The sequence below is a fragment of the Crinia signifera genome, chromosome 2 (assembly GCF_055691185.1).
Source record: "Crinia signifera chromosome 2, ASM5569118v1, whole genome shotgun sequence".
Lineage (NCBI taxonomy): Eukaryota > Metazoa > Chordata > Amphibia > Anura > Myobatrachidae > Crinia > Crinia signifera.
Genome location: NC_139218.1, coordinates 103,177,200 through 103,199,295, shown reverse-complemented (window position 1 = coordinate 103,199,295; position 22,096 = coordinate 103,177,200). Strand labels below are relative to the sequence as shown.

Here is a 22,096-nt window from a genome sequence, read left to right as displayed (position 1 = left end):
CAGTTATCAAAGTTTCTTTGTGTTAAGAGGACTCCAGCCAGTCCATTGTAAATAAAGACTAGACAAGAAGTAACCATGGGTATTGTGGGACCACTTTATGGCCTTCAGCTGATAAAATAATTGTTTGCTTTCTTTTAACTCTAAGAATGTCCAGGTGGTCTGCCAGGGGCAGTACAATGGAACAAGATTCACAGGACTATAGAACCATAGATATGTATGTCAGACTAAAATTTTTGAGTTTGTGGGCATTCCCAAAAATAATGCATAACATCAGCTTCTGCATCAAGACATTTGGTACAGTCTGCAGTGTCAGATATGCCCTTCAAATGTCTACTTTTTGGGGATAGATATGCACGGTGGAGTATATTGTAGGACATTTCCGGGTATGGGCTTCACAGTGCTAATTTTAAAAGGAGTCATCTGCTGGATGATTGCTAGCATTGCAATCCCCTGATAATGTCACACACCATATGCCATGTAACTAGTAATGCTGTGGCAAGGTGGTGGGAAAAACACCATAAGCAGAATAGACACAAGTGGGTCCATCTGTAGTAAAAACTGGAACCAAAGACTCTGAACTAGCTCTCTTCTACCACTTTTACTACTACAGGAAGTTGCACAGTCATCAAAAGCAAGCAACACCCATAGGAAACAGAGTTGCCAACTTCCTTCATGCTGAAAAGAGAGCCCTTAAACTCATTATGGTGATTGGTGCATGTAGACACTTTCAAGCACATTTCTCCCACCATTGCCTGAACGTATAATCTTAATTCCCATTTGTTGATGGTTTAGCTAGACCACGAGAATCAGCATTTTAAGTAATGGAGACATTTTTGTACCAATTATGAAAGTGAGTAAATGAATTGTTAACTAATGTTCACAAACATAACCTCCACCACAAATTGAATGATTAAAGTATACAAACTATAAATGGTTTGCTGTAAGTCTAGAGACATTTTAAAATAGAATTATTTAGCAGATTATAATATTGGCATACATAAAGATGTTGGTCTTAAATATCAAACAGAATACTTAGCAATTAAAATAATGCACTAATATTACTATCGAAAATCTATTGGTAATTTCATAATTTCCCATATTGCATTCAAAAATAAATCAGTGGCTTGCAAGTGTAAGCAATTCAGCTGTTACTATTTTGCAAATACCCATTTTAAAACAAATATGCTGCAAACAAAAATTGTTTTAAATGCATCAGTCCTCAAAAAAATAAATCACTTGTACAAGATTAAAAGTCAAACGCAAATACTCATTCAAAAACATTTTTCTCTACTAATCAACGTTCAAATTCAGAAACGTAAAGATATGTAGACCCATATTTACTCAAACACACACAACTACAGCACAAAATTGCCATAACGTATAGTGAAAACTGGAAACAACCACTCTGAATGAGCTCTCTCCTACCACTTTTTCTATTTCAAAAAGTGGCACAGTCATCAAAAGCAAGCAACATCCATAAGAAACAGAGTTGCCAACTGCCTTCATGCTGAGAAGAGAGCCCTTTAACTCATCATTGTGGTTGGTGAGTTTGGACACTTTCATGCACATTTCTCCCATCATTGCCTATAGAAATGATTCCTGAAAGTATAGTCTTAATTCCCATTTGTTGATGGTTTAGCTAGACCATAAGAATCAGTATTTAAAGTAATGGAGACATTTTTGTACCATTTTTGAAAGTGGGTAATCGTATTGTTACCCAATTTTCACAAACATAACCTGCTCCACAAATTGAATGATTAAAGTATACAAACTATGAATTTCTCCCTGGAAATGACGCAATGGACACAATTGTTCAAGTCAGTTCATCAAATGTCCAAATCCACAACACACATTGAAAGATACTTAAAAAATTTCTATCAGATGTACTATATACCAGCAAAAATTAATAGATTCTTCCCACAGCAACCAGATGTATGTTGGAGATGTGTAGAAAGAGGGGATCTTATACATATTTTCTGGGCCTGTAAAAAACTAGAGAACTTCTGGCTAGATATGGAAAAGTTCCTTTTAGAGATCTTGGGACTTAGAATTCAACTGACACCACAGTTGATACTACTACATATAGTCCCATCAAACCTAAATCTAAATAGTGCAAAAAAATATGTGCTAAACCAAATAATTAGCGCTACGATAACTGCCATAGCTCAATTATGGAAACAAGAGCAGCCCCCAACCTCTCAGACAGTAATACATAAAATAGACCTCAGCTATAAGATGGAAACTCTGGGGAAAAATGGTAGTTCTAGAATAGTTAAATTATGGATAGAGTGGGAAATATATCGAGAAGGACTATATAGTGGTAGTTGAATAAAGGATCAGAATTCTGAGTGTCGCCAAATTAATTAATCTACCCATCAAAACTATAAAATTATGAAATCATGAAATACAAACCATAGAGTAAAATGATAAAATGTCTTGTCTTGTTAGTGTTAAAGTGTGAGTCCTTGTATTGTATGTGTAATGTGTATGTTTTGTGTATTTTTAAGGGGATTGTGTACCCCCTTGGACTGTTATATGAAATTTTGAAACAATAAAAAAAAGAAAAAAGAAAAAAAATAAAGTATACAAACTATAAATGGTTTGTTGTAAGTCTAGAGACATTTTAAAATAGAATTATTTAGCAGATTATAATATTGGCATACATAAAGATGTTGGTCTTAAATATCAAACAGAATACTTAGCAATTAAAATAATGCACTAATATTACTATCGAAAATCTATTGGTAATTTCATCATTTCCCACATTGCATTAAAAAATAAATCAGTGGCTTGCAAGTGTAAGCAATTCAGCTGTTACTATTTTGCTAATACCCATTTTAAAACAAATATGCTGCAAACAAAATTGTTTTAAATGAATCAGTACTCAAAAAAATAAATCACTTGTACAAGATTAAAAGTCAAACGCAAATACTCATTCAAAAACATTTTTCTCTACTAATCAACATTCAAAATTCAGAAACGTAAAGATATGTAGACCCATATTTACTCAAACACACACAACTACAGCACAAAATTGCCATAACGTATAGTGAAAACTGGAAACAACCACTCTGAATGAGCTCTCTCCTACCACTTTTTCTATTTCAAAGAGTGGCATAGTCATCAAAAGCAAGCAACATCCATAAAAAACAGAGTTGCCAACTGCCTCCATGCTGAGAAGAGAGCCCTTTAACTCATCATTGTGGTTGGTGAGTTTGGACACTTTCAAGCACATTTCTCCCATCATTGCCTATAGAAATGATTCCTGAAAGTATAGTCTTAATTCCCATTTGTTGATGGTTTAGCTAGACCATAAGAATCAGTATTTAAAGTAATGGAGACATTTTTGTACCATTTTTGAAAGTGGGTAATCGTATTGTTACCCAATTTTCACAAACATAACCTGCTCCACAAATTGAATGATTGAAGTATACAAACTATAAATGGTTTGTTGTAAGTCTAGAGACATTTTAAAATAGAATTATTTAGCAGATTATAATATTGGCATACATAGAGATGTTGGTCTTAAATATCAAGCAGAATACTTAGCAATTAAAATAATGCACTAATATTACTATCGAAAATCTATTGGTAATTTCACCATTTCCCACATTGCATTCAAAAATAAATCAGTGGCTTGCAACTGTAAGCAATTCAGCTGTTACTATTTTGCTAATACCCATTTTAAAACAAATACGCTGCAAACAAAATTGTTTTAAATGCATCAGTCCTCATAAAAATAAATCACTTGTACAAGATTAAAAGTCAAACGCAAATACTCATTCAAAAACATTTTTCTCTACTAATCAACGTTCAAATTCAGAAACGTAAATATATGTAGACCCATATTTACTCAAACACACACAACTACAGCACAAAATTGCCATAACTTATAGTGATAACTGGAAACAACCACTCTGAATGAGCTCTCTCCTACCACTTTTTCTATTTCAAAAAGTGGCACAGTCATCAAAAGCAAGCAACATCCATAAGAAACAGAGTTGCCAACTGCCTTCATGCTGAGAGGAGAGCCCTTTAACTCATCATTGTGGTGGTTGGTGAGTTTGGACACTTTCAAGCACATTTCTTCCATCATTGCCTATAGATATGATCCCAGAAAATTTCGTCTTAATTCCCATTTGTTGATGGTTTAGCTAGACCATAAGAATCAGTATTTAAAGTAATGGAGACATTTTTGTACCATTTTTGAAACTGGGTAATCGTATTGTTACCCAATTTTCACAAACATAACCTGCTCCACAAATTGAATGATTAAAGTATACAAACTATAAATGGTTTGTTGTAAGTCTAGAGATATTTTAAAATAGAATTATTTAGCAGATTATAATATTGGCATACATAAAGATGTTGGTCTTAAATATCAAACAGAATACTTAGCAATTAAAATAATGCACTAATATTACTATCGAAAATCTATTGGTAATTTCATCATTTCCCACATTGCATTCAAAAATAAATCAGTGGCTTGCAACTGTAAGCAATTCAGCTGTTACTATTTTGCTAATACCCATTTTAAAACAAATACGCTGCAAACAAAATTGTTTTAAATGCATCAGTCCTCATAAAAATAAATCACTTGTACAAGATTAAAAGTCAAACGCAAATACTCATTTAAAAACATTTTTCTCTACTAATCAACATTCAAATTCAGAAACGTAAAGATATGTAGACCCATATTTACTCAAACACACACAACTACAGCACAAAATTGCCATAACATATGGTGAAAACAACCACTCTGAATGAGCTCTCTCCTACCACTTTTTCTATTTCAAAAAGTGGCACAGTCATCAAAAGCAAGCAACATCCATAAGAAACAGAGTTGCCAACTGCCTTCATGCTGAGAAGAGAGCCCTTTAACTCATCATTGTGGTTGGTGAGTTTGGACACTTTCAAGCACATTTCTCCCATCATTGCCTATAGAAATGATCCCTAAAAGTATAGTCTTAATTCCCATTTGTTGATGGTTTAGCTAGACCATAAGAATCAGTATTTAAAGTAATGGAGACATTTTTGTACCATTTTTGAAAGTGTGTAATCGTATTGTTACCCAATTTTCACAAACATAACCTGCTCCACAAATTGAATGATTAAAGTATACAAACTATAAATGGTTTGTTGTAAGTCTAGAGACATTTCAAAATACAATTATTTAGCAGATTATAATATTGGCATACACTAAGATGTTGGTCTTAAATATCAAACAGAATACTTAGCAATTAAAATAATGCACTAATATTACTATCGAAAATCTATTGGTAATTTTATCATTTCCCAAATTGCATTCAAAAAGAAATCAGTGGCTTGCAACTGTATGCAATTCAGCTGTTACTATTTTGCTAATACCCATTTTAAAACAAATACGCTGCAAACAAAATTGTTTTAAATGCATCAGTCCTCATAAAAATAAATCACTTGTACAAGATTAAAAGTCAAACGCAAATACTCATTCAAAAACATTTTTCTCTACTAATCAACGTTTAAATTCAGAAACGTAAAGATATGTAGACCCATATTTACTCTAACACACACAACTACAGCACAAAATTGCCATAACGTATAGTGAAAACAACCACTCTGAATGAGCTCTCTCCTACCACTTTTTCTATTTCAAAAAGTGGCACAGTCATCAAAAGCAAGCAACATCCATAAGAAACAGAGTTGCCAACTGCCTTCATGCTGAGAAGAGAGCCCTTTAACTCATCATTGTGGTTGGTGAGTTTGGACACTTTCAAGCACATTTCTCCCATCATTGCGTATAGAAATGATTCCTGAAAGTATAGTCTTAATTCCCATTTGTTGATGGTTTAGCTAGACCATAAGAATCAGTATTTAAAAAAATGAAGACATTTTTGTACCATTTTTGAAAGTGGGTAATCGTATTGTTACCCAATTTTCACAAACATAACCTGTTCCACAAATTGAATGATTAAAGTATACAAACTATAAATGGTTTGTTGTAAGTCTAGAGACATTTTAAAATAGAATTATTTAGCAGATTATAATATTGGCATACATAGAGATGTTGGTCTTAAATATCAAACAGAATACTTAGCAATTAAAATAATGCACTAATATTACTATTGAAAATCTATTGGTAATTTCATCATTTCCCACATTGCATTCAAAAATAAATCAGTGGCTTGCAACTGTAAGCAATTCAGCTGTTACTATTTTGCTAATACCCATTTTAAAACAAATACGCTGCAAACAAAATTGTTTTAAATGCATCAATTCTCATAAAAATAAATCACTTGTACAAGATTAAAAGTCAAACGCAAATACTCATTTAAAAACATTTTTCACTACTAATCAACATTCAAATTCAGAAACGTAAAGATATGTAGACCCATATTTACTCAAACACACACAACTACAGCACAAAATTGCCATAAAGTATAGTGAAAACTGGAAACAACCACTCTGAATGAGCTCTCTCCTACCACTTTTTCTATTTCAAAAAGCGGCACAGTCATCAAAAGCAAGCAACATCCATAAGAAACAGAGTTGCCAACTGCCTTCATGCTGAGAAGAGAGCCCTTTAACTCATCATTGTGGTTGGTGAGTTTGGACACTTTCAAGCACATTTCTCCCATCATTGCCTATAGAAATGATCCCTGAAAGTATAGTCTTAATTCCCATTTGTTGATGGTTTAGCTAGACCATAAGAATCAGTATTTAAAGTAATGGAGACATTTTTGTACCATTTTTGAAAGTGGGTAATCGTATTGTTACCCAATTTTCACAAACATAACCTGCTCCACAAATTGAATGATTAAAGTATACAAACTATAAATGGTTTGTTGTAAGTCTAGAGACATTTTAAAATAGAATTATTTAGCAGATTATAATATTGGCATACATAAAGATGTTGGTCTTAAATATCAAACAGAATACTTAGCAATTAAAATAATGCACTAATATTACTATCGAAAATCTATTGGTAATTTTATCATTTACCAAATTGCATTCAAAAAGAAATCAGTGGCTTGCAACTGTATGCAATTCAGCTGTTACTATTTTGCTAATACCCATTTTAAAACAAATACGCTGCAAACAAAATTGTTTTAAATGCATCAGTCCTCATAAAAATAAATCACTTGTACAAGATTAAAAGTCAAACGCAAATACTCATTCAAAAACATTTTTCTCTACTAATCAACGTTCAAATTCAGAAACGTAAAGATATGTAGACCCATATTTACTCAAACACACACAACTACAGCACAAAATTGCCATAACGTATAGTGAAAACTGGAAACAACCACTCTGAATGAGCTCTCTCCTACCACTTTTTCTATTTCAAAAAGTGGCACAGTCATCAAAAGCAAGCAACATCCATAAGAAACAGAGTTGCCAACTGCCTTCATGCTGAGAAGAGAGCCCTTTAACTCATCATTGTGGTTGGTGAGTTTGGACACTTTCAAGCACATTTCTCCCATCATTGCCTATAGAAATGATCCCTGAAAGTATAGTCTTAATTCCCATTTGTTGATGGTTTAGCTAGACCATAAGAATCAGTATTTAAAGTAATGGAGAAATTTTTGTACCATTTTTGAAAGTGGGTAATCGTATTGTTACCCAATTTTCACAAACATAACCTGCTCCACAAATTGAATGATTAAAGTATACAAACTATAAATGGTTTGTTGTAAGTCTAGAGACATTTTAAAATATAATTATTTAGCAGATTATAATATTGGCATATACTAAGATGTTGGTCTTAAATATCAAACAGAATACTTAGCAATTAAAATAATGCACTAATATTACTATCGAAAATCTATTGGTAATTTTATCATTTCCCAAATTGCATTCAAAAATAAATCAGTGGCTTGCAACTGTAAGCAATTCAGCTGTTACTATTTTGCTAATACCCATTTTAAAACAAATACGCTGCAAACAAAATTGTTTTAAATGCATCAGTCCTCATAAAAATAAATCACTTGTACAAGATTAAAAGTCAAACGCAAATACTCATTCAAAAACATTTTTCTCTACTAATCAACATTCAAATTCAGAAACGTAAAGATATGTAGACCCATATTTACTCAAACACACACAACTACAGCACAAAATTGCCATAACGTATAGTGAAAACTGGAAACAACCACTCTGAATGAGCTCTCTCCTACCACTTTTTCTATTTCAAAAAGTGGCACAGTCATCAAAAGCAAGCAACATCCATAAGAAACAGAGTTGCCAACTGCCTTCATGCTGAGAAGAGAGCCCTTTAACTCATCATTGTGGTTGGTGAGTTTGGACACTTTCAAGCACATTTCTCCCATCATTGCCTATAGAAATGATCCCTGAAAGTATAGTCTTAATTCCCATTTGTTGATGGTTTAGCTAGACCATAAGAATCAGTATTTAAAGTAATGGAGACATTTTTGTACCATTTTTGAAAGTGGGTAATCGTATTGTTACCCAATTTTCACAAACATAACCTGCTCCACAAATTGAATGATTAAAGTATACAAACTATAAATGGTTTGTTGTAAGTCTGGAGACATTTTAAAATAGAATTATTTAGCAGATTATAATATTGGCATACATAAAGATGTTGGTCTTAAATATCAAACAGAATACTTAGCAATTAAAATAATGCACTAATATTACTATCGAAAATCTATTGGTAATTTCATCATTTCCCACATTGCATTCAAAAATAAATCAGTGGCTTGCAACTGTAAGCAATTCAGCTGTTACTATTTTGCTAATACCCATTTTAAAACAAATTCGCTGCAAACAAAATTGTTTTAAATGCATCAGTCCTCATAAAAATAAATCACTTGTACAAGATTAAAAGTCAAACGCAAATACTCATTCAAAAACATTTTTCTCTACTAATCAACGTTCAAATTCAGAAATGTAAAGATATGTAGACCCATATTTACTCAAACACACACAACTACAGCACAAAATTGCCATAACGTATAGTGAAAACTGGAAACAACCACTCTGGATGAGCTCTCTCCTACCACTTTTTCTATTTCAAAAAGTGGCACAGTCATCAAAAGCAAGCAACATCCATAAGAAACAGAGTTGCCAACTGCCTTCATGCTGAGAAGAGAGCCCTTTAACTCATCATTGTGGTTGGTGAGTTTGGACACTTTCAAGCACATTTCTCCCATCATTGCCTATAGAAATGATCCCTAAAAGTATAGTCTTAATTCCCATTTGTTGATGGTTTAGCTAGACCATAAGAATCAGTATTTAAAGTAATGGAGACATTTTTGTACCATTTTTGAAAGTGGGTAATCGTATTGTTACCCAATTTTCACAAACATAACCTGCTCCACAAATTGAATGATTAAAGTATACAAACTATAAATGGTTTGTTGTATGTCTAGAGACATTTTAAAATAGAATTATTTAGCAGATTATAATATTGGCATACACTAAGATGTTGGTCTTAAATATCAAACAGAATACTTAGCAATTAAAATAATGCACTAATATTACTATCGAAAATCTATTGGTAATTTTATCATTTCCCAAATTGCATTCAAAAATAAATCAGTGGCTTGCAACTGTAAGCAATTCAGCTGTTACTATTTTGCTAATACCCATTTTAAAACAAATACGCTGCAAACAAAATTGTTTTAAATGCATCAGTCCTCATAAAAATAAATCACTTGTACAAGATTAAAAGTCAAACGCAAATACTCATTCAAAAACGTTTTTCTCTACTAATCAACATTCAAATTCAGAAACGTAAAGATATGTAGACCCATATTTACTCAAACACACACAACTACAGCACAAAATTGCCATAACGTATAGTGAAAACTGGAAACAACCACTCTGAATGAGCTCTCTTCTACCACTTTTTCTATTTCAAAAAGTGGCACAGTCATCAAAAGCAAGCAACATCCATAAGAAACAGAGTTGCCAACTGCCTTCATGCTGAGAAGAGAGCCCTTTAACTCATCATTGTGGTTGGTGAGTTTGGACACTTTCAAGCACATTTCTCCCATCATTGCCTATAGAAATGATCCCTGAAAGTATAGTCTTAATTCCCATTTGTTGATGGTTTAGCTAGACCATAAGAATCAGTATTTAAAGTAATGGAGACATTTTTGTACCATTTTTGAAAGTGGGTAATCGTATTGTTACCCAATTTTCACAAACATAACCTGCTCCACAAATTGAATGATTAAAGTATACAAACTATAAATGGTTTGTTGTAAGTCTGGAGACATTTTAAAATAGAATTATTTAGCAGATTATAATATTGGCATACATAAAGATGTTGGTCTTAAATATCAAACAGAATACTTAGCAATTAAAATAATGCACTAATATTACTATCGAAAATCTATTGGTAATTTCATCATTTCCCACATTGCATTCAAAAATAAATCAGTGGCTTGCAACTGTAAGCAATTCAGCTGTTACTATTTTGCTAATACCCATTTTAAAACAAATTCGCTGCAAACAAAATTGTTTTAAATGCATCAGTCCTCATAAAAATAAATCACTTGTACAAGATTAAAAGTCAAACGCAAATACTCATTCAAAAACATTTTTCTCTACTAATCAACGTTCAAATTCAGAAATGTAAAGATATGTAGACCCATATTTACTCAAACACACACAACTACAGCACAAAATTGCCATAACGTATAGTGAAAACTGGAAACAACCACTCTGGATGAGCTCTCTCCTACCACTTTTTCTATTTCAAAAAGTGGCACAGTCATCAAAAGCAAGCAACATCCATAAGAAACAGAGTTGCCAACTGCCTTCATGCTGAGAAGAGAGCCCTTTAACTCATCATTGTGGTTGGTGAGTTTGGACACTTTCAAGCACATTTCTACCATCATTGCCTATAGAAATGATCCCTAAAAGTATAGTCTTAATTCCCATTTGTTGATGGTTTAGCTAGACCATAAGAATCAGTATTTAAAGTAATGGAGACATTTTTGTACCATTTTTGAAAGTGGGTAATCGTATTGTTACCCAATTTTCACAAACATAACCTGCTCCACAAATTGAATGATTAAAGTATACAAACTATAAATGGTTTGTTGTAAGTCTGGACACATTTTAAAATAGAATTATTTAGCAGATTATAATATTGGCATACATAAAGATGTTGGTCTTAAATATCAAACAGAATACTTAGCAATTAAAATAATGCACTAATATTACTATCGAAAATCTATTGGTAATTTCATCATTTCCCACATTGCATTCAAAAATAAATCAGTGGCTTGCAACTGTAAGCAATTCAGCTGTTACTATTTTGCTAATACCCATTTTAAAACAAATTCGCTGCAAACAAAATTGTTTTAAATGCATCAGTCCTCATAAAAATAAATCACTTGTACAAGATTAAAAGTCAAACGCAAATACTCATTCAAAAACATTTTTCTCTACTAATCAACGTTCAAATTCAGAAATGTAAAGATATGTAGACCCATATTTACTCAAACACACACAACTACAGCACAAAATTGCCATAACGTATAGTGAAAACTGGAAACAAACACTCTGGATGAGCTCTCTCCTACCACTTTTTCTATTTCAAAAAGTGGCACAGTCATCAAAAGCAAGCAACATCCATAAGAAACAGAGTTGCCAACTGCCTTCATGCTGAGAAGAGAGCCCTTTAACTCATCATTGTGGTTGGTGAGTTTGGACACTTTCAAGCACATTTCTCCCATCATTGCCTATAGAAATGATCCCTAAAAGTATAGTCTTAATTCCCATTTGTTGATGGTTTAGCTAGACCATAAGAATCAGTATTTAAAGTAATGGAGACATTTTTGTACCATTTTTGAAAGTGGGTAATCGTATTGTTACCCAATTTTCACAAACATAACCTGCTCCACAAATTGAATGATTAAAGTATACAAACTATAAATGGTTTGTTGTAAGTCTAGAGACATTTTAAAATAGAATTATTTAGCAGATTATAATATTGGCATACATAAAGATGTTAGTCTTAAATATCAAACAGAATACTTAGCAATTAAAATAATGCACTAATATTACTATCGAAAATCTATTGGTAATTTTATCATTTCCCAAATTGCATTCAAAAATAAATCAGTGGCTTGCAACTGTAAGCAATTCAGCTGTTACTATTTTGCTAATACCCATTTTAAAACAAATACGCTGCAAACAAAATTGTTTTAAATGCATCAGTCCTCATAAAAATAAATCACTTGTACAAGATTAAAAGTCAAACGCAAATACTCATTCAAAAACGTTTTTCTCTACTAATCAACATTCAAATTCAGAAACGTAAAGATATGTAGACCCATATTTACTCAAACACACACAACTACAGCACAAAATTGCCATAACGTATAGTGAAAACTGGAAACAACCACTCTGAATGAGCTCTCTCCTACCACTTTTTCTATTTCAAAAAGTGGCACAGTCATCAAAAGCAAGCAACATCCATAAGAAACAGAGTTGCCAACTGCCTTCATGCTGAGAAGAGAGCCCTTTAACTCATCATTGTGGTTGGTGAGTTTGGACACTTTCAAGCACATTTCTCCCATCATTGCCTATAGAAATGATCCCTGAAAGTATAGTCTTAATTCCCATTTGTTGATGGTTTAGCTAGACCATAAGAATCAGTATTTAAAGTAATGGAGACATTTTTGTACCATTTTTGAAAGTGGGTAATCGTATTGTTACCCAATTTTCACAAACATAACCTGCTCCACAAATTGAATGATTAAAGTATACAAACTATAAATGGTTTGTTGTAAGTCTGGAGACATTTTAAAATAGAATTATTTAGCAGATTATAATATTGGCATACATAAAGATGTTGGTCTTAAATATCAAACAGAATACTTAGCAATTAAAATAATGCACTAATATTACTATCGAAAATCTATTGGTAATTTCATCATTTCCCACATTGCATTCAAAAATAAATCAGTGGCTTGCAACTGTAAGCAATTCAGCTGTTACTATTTTGCTAATACCCATTTTAAAACAAATTCGCTGCAAACAAAATTGTTTTAAATGCATCAGTCCTCATAAAAATAAATCACTTGTACAAGATTAAAAGTCAAACGCAAATACTCATTCAAAAACATTTTTCTCTACTAATCAACGTTCAAATTCAGAAATGTAAACCCATATTTACTCAAACACACACAACTACAGCACAAAATTGCCATAACGTATAGTGAAAACTGGAAACAACCACTCTGGATGAGCTCTCTCCTACCACTTTTTCTATTTCAAAAAGTGGCACAGTCATCAAAAGCAAGCAACATCCATAAGAAACAGAGTTGCCAACTGCCTTCATGCTGAGAAGAGAGCCCTTTAACTCATCATTGTGGTTGGTGAGTTTGGACACTTTCAAGCACATTTCTACCATCATTGCCTATAGAAATGATCCCTAAAAGTATAGTCTTAATTCCCATTTGTTGATGGTTTAGCTAGACCATAAGAATCAGTATTTAAAGTAATGGAGACATTTTTGTACCATTTTTGAAAGTGGGTAATCGTATTGTTACCCAATTTTCACAAACATAACCTGCTCCACAAATTGAATGATTAAAGTATACAAACTATAAATGGTTTGTTGTAAGTCTGGACACATTTTAAAATAGAATTATTTAGCAGATTATAATATTGGCATACATAAAGATGTTGGTCTTAAATATCAAACAGAATACTTAGCAATTAAAATAATGCACTAATATTACTATCGAAAATCTATTGGTAATTTCATCATTTCCCACATTGCATTCAAAAATAAATCAGTGGCTTGCAACTGTAAGCAATTCAGCTGTTACTATTTTGCTAATACCCATTTTAAAACAAATTCGCTGCAAACAAAATTGTTTTAAATGCATCAGTCCTCATAAAAATAAATCACTTGTACAAGATTAAAAGTCAAACGCAAATACTCATTCAAAAACATTTTTCTCTACTAATCAACGTTCAAATTCAGAAATGTAAAGATATGTAGACCCATATTTACTCAAACACACACAACTACAGCACAAAATTGCCATAACGTATAGTGAAAACTGGAAACAAACACTCTGGATGAGCTCTCTCCTACCACTTTTTCTATTTCAAAAAGTGGCACAGTCATCAAAAGCAAGCAACATCCATAAGAAACAGAGTTGCCAACTGCCTTCATGCTGAGAAGAGAGCCCTTTAACTCATCATTGTGGTTGGTGAGTTTGGACACTTTCAAGCACATTTCTCCCATCATTGCCTATAGAAATGATCCCTAAAAGTATAGTCTTAATTCCCATTTGTTGATGGTTTAGCTAGACCATAAGAATCAGTATTTAAAGTAATGGAGACATTTTTGTACCATTTTTGAAAGTGGGTAATCGTATTGTTACCCAATTTTCACAAACATAACCTGCTCCACAAATTGAATGATTAAAGTATACAAACTATAAATGGTTTGTTGTAAGTCTAGAGACATTTTAAAATAGAATTATTTAGCAGATTATAATATTGGCATACATAAAGATGTTAGTCTTAAATATCAAACAGAATACTTAGCAATTAAAATAATGCACTAATATTACTATCGAAAATCTATTGGTAATTTTATCATTTCCCAAATTGCATTCAAAAATAAATCAGTGGCTTGCAACTGTAAGCAATTCAGCTGTTACTATTTTGCTAATACCCATTTTAAAACAAATACGCTGCAAACAAAATTGTTTTAAATGCATCAGTCCTCATAAAAATAAATCACTTATACAAGATTAAAAGTCAAACGCAAATACTCATTCAAAAACGTTTTTCTCTACTAATCAACATTCAAATTCAGAAACGTAAAGATATGTAGACCCATATTTACTCAAACACACACAACTACAGCACAAAATTGCCATAACGTATAGTGAAAACTGGAAACAACCACTCTGAATGAGCTCTCTCCTACCACTTTTTCTATTTCAAAAAGTGGCACAGTCATCAAAAGCAAGCAACATCCATAAGAAACAGAGTTGCCAACTGCCTTCATGCTGAGAAGAGAGCCCTTTAACTCATCATTGTGGTTGGTGAGTTTGGACACTTTCAAGCACATTTCTCCCATCATTGCCTATAGAAATGATCCCTGAAAGTATAGTCTTAATTCCCATTTGTTGATGGTTTAGCTAGACCATAAGAATCAGTATTTAAAGTAATGGAGACATTTTTGTACCATTTTTGAAAGTGGGTAATCGTATTGTTACCCAATTTTCACAAACATAACCTGCTCCACAAATTGAATGATTAAAGTATACAAACTATAAATGGTTTGTTGTAAGTCTGGAGACATTTTAAAATAGAATTATTTAGCAGATTATAATATTGGCATACATAAAGATGTTGGTCTTAAATATCAAACAGAATACTTAGCAATTAAAATAATGCACTAATATTACTATCGAAAATCTATTGGTAATTTCATCATTTCCCACATTGCATTCAAAAATAAATCAGTGGCTTGCAACTGTAAGCAATTCAGCTGTTACTATTTTGCTAATACCCATTTTAAAACAAATTCGCTGCAAACAAAATTGTTTTAAATGCATCAGTCCTCATAAAAATAAATCACTTGTACAAGATTAAAAGTCAAACGCAAATACTCATTCAAAAACATTTTTCTCTACTAATCAACGTTCAAATTCAGAAATGTAAACCCATATTTACTCAAACACACACAACTACAGCACAAAATTGCCATAACGTATAGTGAAAACTGGAAACAACCACTCTGGATGAGCTCTCTCCTACCACTTTTTCTATTTCAAAAAGTGGCACAGTCATCAAAAGCAAGCAACATCCATAAGAAACAGAGTTGCCAACTGCCTTCATGCTGAGAAGAGAGCCCTTTAACTCATCATTGTGGTTGGTGAGTTTGGACACTTTCAAGCACATTTCTACCATCATTGCCTATAGAAATGATCCCTAAAAGTATAGTCTTAATTCCCATTTGTTGATGGTTTAGCTAGACCATAAGAATCAGTATTTAAAGTAATGGAGACATTTTTGTACCATTTTTGAAAGTGGGTAATCGTATTGTTACCCAATTTTCACAAACATAACCTGCTCCACAAATTGAATGATTAAAGTATACAAACTATAAATGGTTTGTTGTAAGTCTGGACACATTTTAAAATAGAATTATTTAGCAGATTATAATATTGGCATACATAAAGATGTTGGTCTTAAATATCAAACAGAATACTTAGCAATTAAAATAATGCACTAATATTACTATCGAAAATCTATTGGTAATTTCATCATTTCCCACATTGCATTCAAAAATAAATCAGTGGCTTGCAACTGTAAGCAATTCAGCTGTTACTATTTTGCTAATACCCATTTTAAAACAAATTCGCTGCAAACAAAATTGTTTTAAATGCATCAGTCCTCATAAAAATAAATCACTTGTACAAGATTAAAAGTCAAACGCAAATACTCATTCAAAAACATTTTTCTCTACTAATCAACGTTCAAATTCAGAAATGTAAAGATATGTAGACCCATATTTACTCAAACACACACAACTACAGCACAAAATTGCCATAACGTATAGTGAAAACTGGAAACAAACACTCTGGATGAGCTCTCTCCTACCACTTTTTCTATTTCAAAAAGTGGCACAGTCATCAAAAGCAAGCAACATCCATAAGAAACAGAGTTGCCAACTGCCTTCATGCTGAGAAGAGAGCCCTTTAACTCATCATTGTGGTTGGTGAGTTTGGACACTTTCAAGCACATTTCTCCCATCATTGCCTATAGAAATGATCCCTAAAAGTATAGTCTTAATTCCCATTTGTTGATGGTTTAGCTAGACCATAAGAATCAGTATTTAAAGTAATGGAGACATTTTTGTACCATTTTTGAAAGTGGGTAATCGTATTGTTACCCAATTTTCACAAACATAACCTGCTCCACAAATTGAATGATTAAAGTATACAAACTATAAATGGTTTGTTGTAAGTCTAGAGACATTTTAAAATAGAATTATTTAGCAGATTATAATATTGGCATACATAAAGATGTTAGTCTTAAATATCAAACAGAATACTTAGCAATTAAAATAATGCACTAATATTACTATCGAAAATCTATTGGTAATTTTATCATTTCCCAAATTGCATTCAAAAATAAATCAGTGGCTTGCAACTGTAAGCAATTCAGCTGTTACTATTTTGCTAATACCCATTTTAAAACAAATACGCTGCAAACAAAATTGTTTTAAATGCATCAGTCCTCATAAAAATAAATCACTTGTACAAGATTAAAAGTCAAACGCAAATACTCATTCAAAAACATTTTTCTCTACTAATCAACATTCAAATTCAGAAACGTAAAGATATGTAGACCCATATTTACTCAAACACACACAACTACAGCACAAAATTGCCATAACGTATAGTGAAAACTGGAAACAACCACTCTGAATGAGCTCTCTCCTACCACTTTTTCTATTTCAAAAAATGGCACAGTCATCAAAAGCAAGCAACATCCATAAGAAACAGAGTTGCCAACTGCCTTCATGCTGAGAAGAGAGCCCTTTAACTCATCATTGTGGTTGGTGAGTATTGACACTTTCAAGCACATTTCTTCCATCATTGCCTATAGAAATGATCCCTGAAAGTATAGTCTTAATTCCCATTTGTTGATGGTTTAGCTAGACCATAAGAATCAGTATTTAAAGTAATGGAGACATTTTTGTACCATTTTTGAAAGTGGGTAATCGTATTGTTACCCAATTTTCACAAACATAACCTGCTCCACAAATTGAATGATTAAAGTATACAAACTATAAATGGTTTGTTGTAAGTCTAGAGACATTTTAAAATATAATTATTTAGCAGATTATAATATTGGCATACACTAAGATGTTGGTCTTAAATATCAAACAGAATACTTAGCAATTAAAATAATGCACTAATATTACTATCGAAAATCTATTGGTAATTTTATCATTTCCCAAATTGCATTCAAAAATAAATCAGTGGCTTGCAACTGTAAGCAATTCAGCTGTTACTATTTTGCTAATACCCATTTTAAAACAAATACGCTGCAAACAAAATTGTTTTAAATGCATCAGTCCTCATAAAAATAAATCACTTGTACAAGATTAAAAGTCAAACGCAAATACTCATTCAAAAACATTTTTCTTTACTAATCAACGTTCAAATTCAGAAACGTAAAGATATGTAGACCCATATTTACTCAAACACACACAACTACAGCACAAAATTGCCATAACGTATAGTGAAAACTGGAAACAACCACTCTGAATGAGCTCTCTCCTACCACTTTTTCTATTTCAAAAAGTGGCACAGTCATCAAAAGCAAGCAACATCCAAAAGGAACAGAGTTGCCAACTGCCTTCATGCTGAGAAGAGAGCCCTTTAACTCATCATTGTGGTTGGTGAGTTTGGACACTTTCAAGCACATTTCTCCCATCATTGCCTATAGAAATGATCCCTGAAAGTATAGTCTTAATTCCCATTTGTTGATGGTTTAGCTAGACCATAAGAATCAGTATTTAAAGTAATGGAGACATTTTTGTACCATTTTTGAAAGTGGGTAATCGTATTGTTACCCAATTTTCACAAACATAACCTGCTCCACAAATTGAATGATTAAAGTATACAAACTATAAATGGTTTGTTGTAAGTCTAGAGACATTTTAAAATAGAATTATTTAGCAGATTATAATATTGGCATACACTAAGATGTTGGTCTTAAATATCAAACAGAATACTTAGCAATTAAAATAATGCACTAATATTACTATCGAAAATCTATTGGTAATTTTATCATTTCCCAAAATGCATTCAAAAATAAATCAGTGGCTTGCAACTGTAAGCAATTCAGCTTTTACTATTTTGCTAATACCCATTTTAAAACAAATACGCTGCAAACAAAATTGTTTTAAATGCATCAGTCCTCATAAAAATAAATCACTTGTACAAGATTAAAAGTCAAATGCAAATACACAATCAAAAACATTTTTCTCTACTAATCAACGTACAAATTCAGAAACGTAAAGATATGTAGACCCATATTTACTCAAACACACACAACTACAGCACAAAATTGCCATAACGTATAGTGAAAACTGGAAACAACCACTCTGAATGAGCTCTCTCCTACCACTTTTTCTATTTCAAAAAGTGGCACAGTCATCAAAAGCAAGCAATATCCATAAGAAACAGAGTTGCCAACTGCCTTCATATTGAGAAGAGAGCCCTTTAACTCATCATTGTGGTTGGTGAGTTTGGACACTTTCATGCACATTTCTCCCATCATTGCCTATAGAAATGATTCCTGAAAGTATAGTCTTAATTCCCATTTGTTGATGGTTTAGCTAGACCATAAGAATCAGTATTTAAAGTAATGGAGACATTTTTGTACCATTTTTGAAAGTGGGTAATCGTATTGTTACCCAATTTTCACAAACATAACCTGCTCCACAAATTGAATGATTAAAGTATACAAACTATGAATTTCTCCCTGGAAATGACGCAATGGACACAATTGTTCAAGTCAGTTCATCAAATGTCCAAATCCACAACACACATTGAAAGATACTTAAAAATTTTCTATCAGATGTACTATATACCAGCAAAAATTAATAGATTCTTCCCACAGCAACCAGATGTATGTTGGAGATGTGTAGAAAGAGGGGATCTTATACATATTTTCTGGGCCTGTAAAAAACTAGAGAACTTCTGGCTAGATATGGAAAAGTTCCTTTTAGAGATCTTGGGACTTAGAATTCAACTGACACCACAGTTGATACTACTACATATAGTCCCATCAAACCTAAATCTAAATAGTGCAAAAAAATATGTGCTAAACCAAATAATTAGCGCTACGATAACTGCCATAGCTCAATTATGGAAACAAGAGCAGCCCCCAACCTCTCAGACGGTAATACATAAAATAGACCTCAGCTATAAGATGGAAACTCTGGGGAAAAATGGTAGTTCTAGAATAGTTAAATTATGGATAGAGTGGGAAATATATCGAGAAGGACTATATAGTGGTAGTTGAATAAAGGATCAGAATTCTGAGTGTCGCCAAATTAATTAATCTACCCATCAAAACTATAAAATTATGAAATCATGAAATACAAACCATAGAGTAAAATGATAAAATGTCTTGTCTTGTTAGTGTTAAAGTGTGAGTCCTTGTATTGTATGTGTAATGTGTATGTTTTGTGTATTTTTAAGGGGATTGTGTACCCCCTTGGACTGTTATATGAAATTTTGAAACAATAAAAAAAATAAAAAATAAAAAAAATAAAGTATACAAACTATAAATGGTTTGTTGTAAGTCTAGAGACATTTTAAAATAGAATTATTTAGCAGATTATAATATTGGCATACATAAAGATGTTGGTCTTAAATATCAAACAGAATACTTAGCAATTAAAATAATGCACTAATATTACTATCGAAAATCTATTGGTAATTTCATCATTTCCCACATTGCATTAAAAAATAAATCAGTGGCTTGCAAGTGTAAGCAATTCAGCTGTTACTATTTTGCTAATACCCATTTTAAAACAAATATGCTGCAAACAAAATTGTTTTAAATGAATCAGTACTCAAAAAAATAAATCACTTGTACAAGATTAAAAGTCAAACGCAAATACTCATTCAAAAACATTTTTCTCTACTAATCAACATTCAAAATTCAGAAGCGTAAAGATATGTAGACCCATATTTACTCAAACACACACAACTACAGCACAAAATTGCCATAACGTATAGTGAAAACTGGAAACAACCACTCTGAATGAGCTCTCTCCTACCACTTTTTCTATTTCAAAGAGTGGCATAGTCATCAAAAGCAAGCAACAACCATAAGAAACAGAGTTGCCAACTGCCTCCATGCTGAGAAGAGAGCCCTTTAACTCATCATTGTGGTTGGTGAGTTTGGACACTTTCAAGCACATTTCTCGCATCATTGCCTATAGAAATGATTCCTGAAAGTATAGTCTTAATTCCCATTTGTTGATGGTTTAGCTAGACCATAAGAATCAGTATTTAAAGTAATGGAGACATTTTTGTACCATTTTTGAAAGTGGGTAATCGTATTGTTACCCAATTTTCACAAACATAACCTGCTCCACAAATTGAATGATTAAAGTATACAAACTATAAATGGTTTGTTGTAAGTCTAGAGACATTTTAAAATAGAATTATTTAGCAGATTATAATATTGGCATACATAGAGATGTTGGTCTTAAATATCAAACAGAATACTTAGCAATTAAAATAATGCACTAATATTACTATCGAAAATCTATTGGTAATTTCATCATTTCCCACATTGCATTCAAAAATAAATCAGTGGCTTGCAACTGTAAGCAATTCAGCTGTTACTATTTTGCTAATACCCATTTTAAAACAAATACGCTGCAAACAAAATTGTTTTAAATGCATCAGTCCTCATAAAAATAAATCACTTGTACAAGATTAAAAGTCAAACGCAAATACTCGTTCAAAAACATTTTTCTCTACTAATCAACGTTCAAATTCAGAAACGTAAAGATATGTAGACCCATATTTACTCAAACACACACAACTACAGCACAAAATTGCCATAACGTATAGTGAAAACTGGAAACAACCACTCTGAATGAGCTCTCACCTACCACTTTTTCTATTTCAAAAAGTGGCACAGTCATCAAAACCAAGCAACATCCATAAGAAACAGAGTTGCCAACTGCCTTCATGCTGAGAAGAGAGCCCTTTAACACATCATTGTGGTTGGTGAGTTTGGACACTTTCAAGCACATTTCTCCCATCATTGCCTATATAAATGATCCCTGAAAGTATAGTCTTAATTCCCATTTGTTGATGGTTTAGCTAGACCATAAGAATCAGTATTTAAAGAAATGGAGACATTTTTGTACCATTTTTGAAACTGGGTAATCGTATTGTTACCCAATTTTCACAAACATAACCTGCTCCACAAATTGAATGATTGAAGTATACAAACTATAAATGGTTTGTTGTAAGTCTAGAGACATTTTAAAATAGAATTATTTAGCAGATTATAATATTGGCATACATAGAGATGTTGGTCTTAAATATCAAGCAGA

At 32.3% G+C, this 22,096-nt stretch overlaps 23 non-coding genes and 1 pseudogene across 23 annotated transcripts; all 24 read right to left on the bottom strand.

Moving 5' to 3' along the window:
- Nucleotides 1-570: 570 nt before the first annotated feature.
- Nucleotides 571-760, bottom strand: LOC146061436 (small nucleolar RNA U3; annotated as a pseudogene).
- A 639-nt stretch (nt 761-1,399) lies between these two features.
- LOC146060934 (small nucleolar RNA U3) lies at nt 1,400-1,615 on the bottom strand. Its single transcript, XR_014470503.1, has one exon. It is a non-coding gene; the product is annotated as a small nucleolar RNA U3 (small nucleolar RNA).
- Nucleotides 1,616-3,065: 1,450 nt separating this feature from the next.
- On the bottom strand, nt 3,066-3,281 carry LOC146061376 (small nucleolar RNA U3). Its single transcript, XR_014470889.1, has one exon. It is a non-coding gene; the product is annotated as a small nucleolar RNA U3 (small nucleolar RNA).
- A 630-nt stretch (nt 3,282-3,911) lies between these two features.
- On the bottom strand, nt 3,912-4,130 carry LOC146061427 (small nucleolar RNA U3). Its single transcript, XR_014470932.1, has one exon. It is a non-coding gene; the product is annotated as a small nucleolar RNA U3 (small nucleolar RNA).
- Nucleotides 4,131-4,753: 623 nt separating this feature from the next.
- On the bottom strand, nt 4,754-4,969 carry LOC146060956 (small nucleolar RNA U3). Its single transcript, XR_014470523.1, has one exon. It is a non-coding gene; the product is annotated as a small nucleolar RNA U3 (small nucleolar RNA).
- Nucleotides 4,970-5,592: 623 nt separating this feature from the next.
- LOC146061308 (small nucleolar RNA U3) lies at nt 5,593-5,808 on the bottom strand. The gene has a single exon (XR_014470830.1). It is a non-coding gene; the product is annotated as a small nucleolar RNA U3 (small nucleolar RNA).
- A 630-nt stretch (nt 5,809-6,438) lies between these two features.
- LOC146061084 (small nucleolar RNA U3) lies at nt 6,439-6,654 on the bottom strand. The gene has a single exon (XR_014470635.1). It is a non-coding gene; the product is annotated as a small nucleolar RNA U3 (small nucleolar RNA).
- A 630-nt stretch (nt 6,655-7,284) lies between these two features.
- LOC146061044 (small nucleolar RNA U3) lies at nt 7,285-7,500 on the bottom strand. Its single transcript, XR_014470601.1, has one exon. It is a non-coding gene; the product is annotated as a small nucleolar RNA U3 (small nucleolar RNA).
- A 630-nt stretch (nt 7,501-8,130) lies between these two features.
- On the bottom strand, nt 8,131-8,346 carry LOC146061043 (small nucleolar RNA U3). Its single transcript, XR_014470600.1, has one exon. It is a non-coding gene; the product is annotated as a small nucleolar RNA U3 (small nucleolar RNA).
- A 630-nt stretch (nt 8,347-8,976) lies between these two features.
- LOC146061130 (small nucleolar RNA U3) lies at nt 8,977-9,192 on the bottom strand. The gene has a single exon (XR_014470675.1). It is a non-coding gene; the product is annotated as a small nucleolar RNA U3 (small nucleolar RNA).
- Nucleotides 9,193-9,822: 630 nt separating this feature from the next.
- LOC146060942 (small nucleolar RNA U3) lies at nt 9,823-10,038 on the bottom strand. The gene has a single exon (XR_014470511.1). It is a non-coding gene; the product is annotated as a small nucleolar RNA U3 (small nucleolar RNA).
- A 630-nt stretch (nt 10,039-10,668) lies between these two features.
- Nucleotides 10,669-10,884, bottom strand: LOC146061168 (small nucleolar RNA U3). Its single transcript, XR_014470709.1, has one exon. It is a non-coding gene; the product is annotated as a small nucleolar RNA U3 (small nucleolar RNA).
- Nucleotides 10,885-11,514: 630 nt separating this feature from the next.
- On the bottom strand, nt 11,515-11,730 carry LOC146061340 (small nucleolar RNA U3). Its single transcript, XR_014470857.1, has one exon. It is a non-coding gene; the product is annotated as a small nucleolar RNA U3 (small nucleolar RNA).
- A 630-nt stretch (nt 11,731-12,360) lies between these two features.
- On the bottom strand, nt 12,361-12,576 carry LOC146061042 (small nucleolar RNA U3). Its single transcript, XR_014470599.1, has one exon. It is a non-coding gene; the product is annotated as a small nucleolar RNA U3 (small nucleolar RNA).
- Nucleotides 12,577-13,196: 620 nt separating this feature from the next.
- LOC146061167 (small nucleolar RNA U3) lies at nt 13,197-13,412 on the bottom strand. The gene has a single exon (XR_014470708.1). It is a non-coding gene; the product is annotated as a small nucleolar RNA U3 (small nucleolar RNA).
- A 630-nt stretch (nt 13,413-14,042) lies between these two features.
- On the bottom strand, nt 14,043-14,258 carry LOC146061339 (small nucleolar RNA U3). Its single transcript, XR_014470856.1, has one exon. It is a non-coding gene; the product is annotated as a small nucleolar RNA U3 (small nucleolar RNA).
- A 630-nt stretch (nt 14,259-14,888) lies between these two features.
- Nucleotides 14,889-15,104, bottom strand: LOC146061041 (small nucleolar RNA U3). Its single transcript, XR_014470598.1, has one exon. It is a non-coding gene; the product is annotated as a small nucleolar RNA U3 (small nucleolar RNA).
- Nucleotides 15,105-15,724: 620 nt separating this feature from the next.
- LOC146061166 (small nucleolar RNA U3) lies at nt 15,725-15,940 on the bottom strand. The gene has a single exon (XR_014470707.1). It is a non-coding gene; the product is annotated as a small nucleolar RNA U3 (small nucleolar RNA).
- Nucleotides 15,941-16,570: 630 nt separating this feature from the next.
- LOC146061338 (small nucleolar RNA U3) lies at nt 16,571-16,786 on the bottom strand. The gene has a single exon (XR_014470855.1). It is a non-coding gene; the product is annotated as a small nucleolar RNA U3 (small nucleolar RNA).
- Nucleotides 16,787-17,416: 630 nt separating this feature from the next.
- LOC146060945 (small nucleolar RNA U3) lies at nt 17,417-17,632 on the bottom strand. Its single transcript, XR_014470513.1, has one exon. It is a non-coding gene; the product is annotated as a small nucleolar RNA U3 (small nucleolar RNA).
- A 630-nt stretch (nt 17,633-18,262) lies between these two features.
- LOC146061210 (small nucleolar RNA U3) lies at nt 18,263-18,478 on the bottom strand. The gene has a single exon (XR_014470744.1). It is a non-coding gene; the product is annotated as a small nucleolar RNA U3 (small nucleolar RNA).
- A 630-nt stretch (nt 18,479-19,108) lies between these two features.
- Nucleotides 19,109-19,324, bottom strand: LOC146061280 (small nucleolar RNA U3). Its single transcript, XR_014470805.1, has one exon. It is a non-coding gene; the product is annotated as a small nucleolar RNA U3 (small nucleolar RNA).
- Nucleotides 19,325-20,774: 1,450 nt separating this feature from the next.
- Nucleotides 20,775-20,990, bottom strand: LOC146061391 (small nucleolar RNA U3). The gene has a single exon (XR_014470902.1). It is a non-coding gene; the product is annotated as a small nucleolar RNA U3 (small nucleolar RNA).
- A 630-nt stretch (nt 20,991-21,620) lies between these two features.
- On the bottom strand, nt 21,621-21,836 carry LOC146061421 (small nucleolar RNA U3). Its single transcript, XR_014470926.1, has one exon. It is a non-coding gene; the product is annotated as a small nucleolar RNA U3 (small nucleolar RNA).
- Between the last annotated feature and the right edge of the window lie 260 nt (nt 21,837-22,096).